The 7,939-nt window shown below is 48.5% G+C and overlaps 1 non-coding gene across 1 annotated transcript; it reads right to left on the reverse strand.

Annotated features, from left to right (window-relative positions):
* Positions 1–1,755: 1,755 nt before the first annotated feature.
* On the reverse strand, positions 1,756–1,828 carry TRNAE-UUC (transfer RNA glutamic acid (anticodon UUC)). The gene has a single exon. It is a non-coding gene; the product is annotated as a tRNA-Glu (tRNA).
* Positions 1,829–7,939: the final 6,111 nt, after the last annotated feature.

Genomic DNA, 7,939 nt, shown 5'->3' on the forward strand with positions numbered 1-7,939 from the left:
AGACCATAGCTTTGACTAGATGGACCTTTGTTGGCAAAGTGCTGTCTTTGCTTTTTAACATGCTGTCTAGGTTAGTCATAAGCTTTTCTTTGAAGAAACAAGCATGTTCTAATTTCATGGCTGCAGTTGCCATCCGCAATGATTTTGGAGCCGAAGAAAAGAAAATCTGTCACTGCTTCCACTTTTCCCCTTTCTATTTCCCCCACTATCTCCCTTGTTGAATATACATAACATAAAATTTACCATTTGGGGCAGCTTTTTTAAAATAGCATTTTTTCTCATCCCTTCTCTGTTATGAATAAAACAGGCACAAGAAGTCCGAGGAGAATGTGAGTGACAGAGAAGGGGGCATCGTTGTGCCAGGCAAGGGCCAGCAGGTGGCAGGCACTTCTCCCTGATACCCACTGGGCTACTGCTCTGCCTGCCCGGTGGCCTCTCTGCTGGGAGTCGCTGGTGATGAGAGGTCTGAAACGCTACTTAGTTAATGATGTGCTACGTTTCTAATCCATGGGGAGCCACTGAAGTTTCTTGAGCATGATCACAGCCATGCTGAGATTCCTCCAGGGTGAAGTTGAGGAGAAGCAGGGGAAGATTCTCAGGGTAGGGAATTGAGTGGAGAGATAACAAGGGGTAGCTGAGCCCAGGTTCTAATGATACAGGATGAGGAGTTAGAACTGAGACAGGACCCTCCCAGGACTACATTCTTGGCAGAAGAGGAGATTAAGAAAAAAATCTCTCGTCTGGCACAGGGAAAAACAAGGAAATGTGTATGTGTTGGCCTGAGTTAGAGTGGAGGGTAGGTATTTCCCTGGGAATTTCTAATCCAAGCTCAGGCTTGTTTTTTGGTCTTTTGTTTGTTTGTTTGTTTTTTGGACACACCTGTGGCTGGACTGGAAGAAACACAAGCTGGAATCAAGATGGCTGGGAGAAATATCAATAACCTCAGATATGCAAATGACACCACCCTTATGGCAGAAAGTGAAGAGAAACTAAAAAGCCTCTTGATGAAAGTGAAAGAGGAGAGTGAAAAAGTTGGCTTAAAGCTCAACATTCAGAAAACGAAGATCATGGCATCTGGTCCCATCACTTCAGGGGAAATAGATGGGGAAACAGTAGAAACAGTGTCAGACTTTATCTCTTTGGGCTCCAAAATCACTGCAGATGGTGACTGCAGCCATGAAATTTAAAGACGCTTACTCCTTGGAAGAAAAGTTAGGACCAACCTAGATAGTATATTCAAAAGCAGAGACATTACTTTGCCAACAAAGGTCCGTCTAGTCAAGGCTATGGTTTTTCCTGTGGTCATGTACGGATGTGAGAGTTCGACTGTGAAGAAGGCTGAGCGCCAAAGAATTGATGCGTTTGAACTGTGGTGTTGGAGAAGACTCTTGAGATTCCCTTGGACTGCAAGGAGATCCAACCAGTCCATTCTGAAGGAGATCAACCCTGGGATTTCTTTGGAGGGAATGATGCTAAAGCTGAAACTCCAGTACTTTGGACACCTTATGAGGAGAGTTGACTCATTGGAAAAAACTCTGATGCTGGGAAGGATTGGGGGCAGGAGGAGAAGGGGACGACTGAGGATGAGATGTCTGGATGGCATCACGGACTCGATGGTCGTGAGTCTGAGTGAACTCCAGGAGATGGTGATGGACAGGGAGGCCTGGTGTGCTGCGATTCATGGGGTTGCAAAGAGTCGGACACGACTGAGCAACTGAACTGAACTGAACTGAATTGTGGCTTATGGGATCTTCGTTCCCCAGCTAGGAATTGAACCCAGGCCCTTGGCAGTGAAAGTGACAAGTCCTAACCACTGGACCACCGGGAAACTCCTCAGGGTCAGGTATGTAGCTTGACTTGACACTCCTCACATGATCTTGGAAGCACAAGCTGAGGGATGAACATAAAATGTGTCCTGGGCCCCTAAGGATACTCTAGAAAGACATAGCATACCAGGCCTGTACAGCCTGGGGGTGGTGCTAGACTATTCCCTGGAAGGTGAAGCGGTCTCTAGAGGGATTTCCAAGGAGCAGAAGGCTGGCTCAAGCCTTCTACCAGGGTACCTCCTCCTAGCTTCGTGTTCTCTCATGGGGCACTGCCTTTGGGAATCAGTCTGAAGGCTACAGGGTCTGTGCTAAGAAATCTCCCCAGGTTGAGATGGAAAGCCGGCCTCAACACCGGGCCCAAGAGCTCCCCGTGAAGAAGAGCCCTGGACTCTAGTTCTGGAGGAAACATCAAGGACGAAGAAATAGGCCTCCGCTGCATCTCATTGGAAGACACATCAAATCAGGAATTTTAAGTTGCCCACAGAATATGCAATCAAACTGAATGCACGCCACCACGACACTATAATATAACCCAGTGACAGGGCTCAGTTGGGGACAGTGTCTCAGAAGAGACGTGTCTAGTCAGGGCCCTGAACGGGGCAGAAGAGACGAAGCTTCACTCTTGGCTCTGCCTTTCCCTGGCTGTGTCCTTGGCTAGTCCTGTCCCTTCCCCAAGCCTCCGCTGGTCCATCTAAGGTCTTTAGATGGCCCAGATGCTAAGATTCTCCATCAAGCTGGGGAAACAGGATGAAAGAGCAAAATCCAGACGGACTCAGCCCTGAGGCAGGGGAAGAGTGTGGGGTCGGGGGAGATACGGGGAGCCCAGAAGGAGCTGAAGACAGTGGTGGGCTGGGGGGGTAGTTGGTGGAAAGCTTGGACTTAGGGCCTGTGTTCTCATCTGCCTGAAACCCCGCATCCTCACCCCAACTCAGCCTCTAACATTGCATACTGGCCTCAGCGCACTCCTGAAACTGCCCTCTCGTGGTTCCAGTGATCCAGGCACCAAAGCCCTCTAGGGTCCTCAGCCTCAGCATCTCAGGAGGAGGTGAGAGTGTCACTTCCTATGTCAGCAGGCCCAGGTCCAGACTCTTCCTGCTTCACACAGTCCTCTTGTGGATACCAGGTTATTCCTCCTAAAGTGGAATAGAAAATCTTATTCCCTTGTTCAAAAACCTCCAAGGGGGAACTTCCCAGGTGGTCCAGTGGTTAAGAATCCACCTTCTAATGCAGGGGATGTGGGTTCGATCCCTGGTTGGGGAACTCAGATCCCACATGCCACGGGGCAACCAAGCCCACACACTGCAGATAAGACCCCTGTGTGCATGCGTGCATGCTCAGTCGTGTCTGACTCTTCATGACCCCAGGAACTATAGCCCACCAGAGTCCTCTGTCCATGGGATTTTCCAGGCAAGGATGCTGGAGTGGGGTGCCATTTCCTCCTCCAGGGGATCTTCCCAGAGATCAAACCCACACCTCCTACATTGGCTGCTGCTGCTGCTAAGTCACTTCAGTCGTGTCCGACCCTGTGCAACCCCATAGATGGCAGCCCACCAGGCTCCCCCATCCCTGGGATTCTCCAGGCAAGAACACTGGAATGGGTTGCCATTTCCTTCTCCAATGCATGAAAGTGAAAAGTGAAAGTAAAGTTGCTCAGTCGTGTCCAACCCTCAGCATCCCCATGGACTGCAGCCTGCCAGGCTCTTCCATCCATGGAATTTTCCAGGCAAGAGTACTGGAGTGGGGTGCCATTGCCTTCTCCGTCCTGCACTGGCAGGTGGGTTCTTTACCAGCTGAGCCAATGGGGAAAGGGAAAGGGAAGTCACTCAGTGGTGTCCGACTCTTTGTGACCCCATGGACTGTAGCCTACCAGGCTCCTCTGTCATGGGATTTTCCAGGCAAGAGCACTGGAGTGGGTTGCCATTGCCTTCTCCAGGGGATCTTCCTGACCCAGGGATTGAACCCAGGTCTCCTGCATTGTAGGCAAACGCTTTACCGTCTAAGCCACCAGGGAAGTCAAGCTACTGGGGAAGCCCCAAATAAATCCTGATGCAGCCCAATAAATAAGTAATAAAAACCTCCAAGTATCCTTACTGCCCACTGGCTCAAGTACCAACTCATCACCCAGACACACAAGGCTCTTCACGGTACAGCCTCCACTTCCCTTCCCAGCTTTAGCTCTCTGCTACCTTGCAACACACTCAGTTCCCCAAGCACACCTTCAAAGTTCTTCCTACCTCCCTGCCTCTGCTCATCCAATGAGTCCATCCTGGAAACTCCCTTCTTTGCTGGTCAAATTACTTTCCATCAGCGATGTCCACACTACCACTTACATGAAAATCTGTCTCGATGATTTCCAAATGTAACCATGATAGTTAAGCTGCTGAAGCAAAGACAGCCTCAAATACCCAGACTTAAGTAAGCTTCCTTTGATTCCTGCCTATTTTCTGACCCTAGTTCTCCAGCTTTCCTGTGATTCTGTGAGCTATTTGATGACCTCCCAATACACTCATTCTCTGCTTAAGCTACCCAGAATTGGTTTCTGTTGCTTGCAATCGATAACCCTGACTGATACCCCCGCCCCTCTCCTAGATTGCTATCATTAAGTGAGACGCTGTGCACACAGGTGCTCTGTGAACAGTGAAGCCCAGCGGAGATGTGATTTATCATTCCACTCTGTGTTTCCCCATCCACTGCCTCCCATCATCAGCCGCCTCCGACAGAAGAGAACCAGCAAAACAACTTGCAATCACATTAGCTGAAGGGAATGAAGGGCCAGAAGAGCTAGCCGCGAGGCCAAAAATAGAGCACTCATGTTACACTTGATAATTACCTCCCTGACTTTAACTTTGGCAATTACATAATCTCAAACTTTTTTTTTCAATGTAAACAGAGAACAAATAATCTCCAAAACCACTTACTGATGATTTCTGACTCCATTTAAGTGCTTTGTTTAGATGCTTTGTTACTGAGCCACCAAGAGAGACAAAGGGGTCATTTCCTCTCTATTCCCTCTCCAGTCCATACAGCCTTCCTTGTCCATATGGCTGGAAGAAGTCGCTCCCTTCTCTAAACTCCTCTGGCGCAATTTTTTAAAATATAATTTACATACAGTTTACTGTAAGATGTCCACAAATCTGAATTGTGGAATTTTTGCATATTTTGCATACGACCAGGGGTCCACTACCCAGATCAAGACAGAACATTTCCAGAAAGCTCCCTCATGCTCCTCCCAGCCAATGCCCCAGTGGGAATCACACTTCTCTCCATCACCAGCTCTAGAACTTCATAAAAGTGGAATCATGTGGTACGGACTCCTTTGCTTCTAGCTTCTTTCATTCAACAAGTTTTTGAGTCTCTTGGTTTGGTTTGGTTTGTTTTTTTTTTTGGCCACACTATACAGCTTGTGGCATCTCACTCAGTTCCCTGACCAGGTATCCAATCAGAGTCCTAACCACTGGAGCACCAGGGAACTCCCTTAATAACCTTTGATAAAATAACGTTTATCACTTGGCACACACTTTCTTATTTATGTCCTCTCTCCCATCCTAGACTTGGGAGAGAGGGGGTCCATATTGAATGATACCCTTCCATAAGATGCTCCACAAGTTAGACGCTTGATAAACAGGTCTGAAATGAACTCACCAGTGAGGATCAGAACTTCAGGCGCATTTTCTGTCTCCTTGACTGTCACCATCTTGATGCTACATGCATCTATGGAGCACTACCAGGCTCTGGGCTGAGCTCTTTATATACATGCTCTTCACATAAGCACTCACTGGATGTAGGTACAACTTTGTCTGCATTTTCCACTCATGCAGACTAAGATTCAGAGATGTCACATGACTTCCCCAAGGTCAGATCACTAGGAAGTGACAAAGCCAGGTCTCAGACTCTGGTCTGTCTGACCCAGAACCAAGACTGCTAACAAATAACCTGCACTGCCTTGAAGTTATGAAGGAGACTGACACTAATGGCTCCCAAGTCCTCTGTGACAGCTCATGAACTCCTCCCATCAGCCCAGCAACACACATATGATTATACCTGTCTTTCCCACAGGTGGGAAGGCTGTGGGGCAGAAACGTTGAATGACGTGTTCACACAACTAACAAGTGGCCAAGACTGGAAGCTAGAATCCCTCCCCTGGAAAGCCCCAGTCCTTTGTCTGACACCTCTGACTGCCTTTCTGCAGGACAGGCTGACTGCATGAAAGGCTTTAGCAGCTAATCTATGTGCAGCCTGGGCGTTTGCTTCCTTGAACCAAGGTGATATCGCAGTCCGAGGCCTCCTTTAAAGCACAGCATTGGCACCTGGTAGACTGGACTGTGCAAGGCTGCCACTAGGGTGGCCCTGTCTATGAGCCTTTAAGGTGTTATCCTCAAATATTCTAAAAGAGCAGACCCAAAGGAAATGCCTGTGTCCTTCCATTCACCTGTACTGAAATCATGACGCGAGCCAGGCATCGTGCCAGGCACCGGTGAACACCGGAGGTCTGGTTTTCATTCTCATGGAGCCTCTGGTCCAGCAGGGGAAACAGAATGCGCAACGAAGGCAAGGTCAGGACCCCTGGGATCTGTGACAGGAGTTCTAAAGGAGCCTGGCAGCCCCAGGAGAGCTTCAGAGAGGAAGTGATGTTCAATTTTGACCTGAGTGATAAGCCGGCGTTAGTAGTTGAGGGAAGTAGAGTGCGTATGTTGGAGGAGGCAGTTGAGGCGGAGGGAGCAGTGTATGAAAACAGCCTGAAGCAGGAAGAGGAACCTCGGGAGGCATCACGAGGGCAGAGATATTCCCCTTGTTCACATCCAAACACCTAGTACCACACCTGGCACCAATGAGGCGCTCTATAAATACCTGGTTGCCTGAATGAATGATTGAATGAATGCTTATATGAAATTCCTCCTAGCTGAAGTAGAGTGGAGGAGGAGTCTGAGAAGGAGAAGGAGTCTGAGAGGTGGGCATCAGCCTGAGAAGGGGTCTGAGAAGTGGGCATCAGCCAGATCATGCAGGGTCTTGAAGGTCATGGTTAAAGGGCTAGGACTTTATAGAAGGGAAATGGAAGAACAACAATAATGACCTCAAAGAATTGGGAAGGGATAGGAATGATGCTGAGTTGTGGCATGATCTTAATGGCATTTTAAAAAAGTCACATGGCTACTGAGGAGAGAATGGCCTAGCAGAGCAGGTAGCTGGAGGTGACAGTAGTGATGATGGGAAGGGAAGAAAGTGGAAGATTCAGGAGAGTGAGGGGTGGAATGATCGGGACTTGAGACAAGGATGACTCACACACACACACACATGCTTCTGGCTGGCTCAACAGGCTGGGTGATGCGGCCATTCACCCTGGTAGGGGAATAGGTAGAGAAGATGAGGAGTTTTTATACATATCGAAATTAAGATGCCCAAGAAACATCCAAACAAAAAAGTCAAGTAGGCTGTGGGATGTGTGGGCTGGTGCCCAGAGGATGGCTGACATCTAGATGATAGCTGAAACCACAGGGAAGAATATCACCCAGGCAGAGAATAAAGCAAGAGGAGGCTAGGACCTAGAACTCAGCCTAAAGTGGCTCCAGAGAGGAAGAGAAGTCAGCAGATGAAAAGGGGAGAGAGGCAGGCGGTAAACTAGAGAGCATGGGGTCACACAAGTCGGAAGGAGAATGTTTTAAGAAAGGAGCAGTCTTCTGAATTAAGAATGAGGATTGAAATGTTTCCAGTGGGTTTATCAATAGGAAAGCTATGGAAGACATCAGTTTCTATAAAAATATAAGTGATGATTACTTTTATCTCAGTCCTAATGAAGGAGACCCAGAGACGGGAGCGGCAACCCACTCCAGTTTCTAGCCTGGAGAATTCCATGGACAGAGAAGTCTGGTGGGCTACAGTCCGTGGGATCTACATGGCTACAGTCCAAAGAGTTGGATACGACTGAGCGATTAACACACACGCGCGCGCGCGGAAGGAGACTATGTTTCAGAAACAGGCCTTGGGAACCCTCTAATAAAGGAGGCTCTGGACGCTGGGAGCCTCACAGGTTGATTGTAATCCTTTCCCCTTTGGGGTCAGGCTTTCTGTCTTTGAGAGAAAGAAAAGCTGTCCGTGAGGAGCTTCAGACACAGGAG

Source organism: Budorcas taxicolor, chromosome 2 (genome assembly GCF_023091745.1).
Source record: "Budorcas taxicolor isolate Tak-1 chromosome 2, Takin1.1, whole genome shotgun sequence".
NCBI lineage: Eukaryota > Metazoa > Chordata > Mammalia > Artiodactyla > Bovidae > Budorcas > Budorcas taxicolor.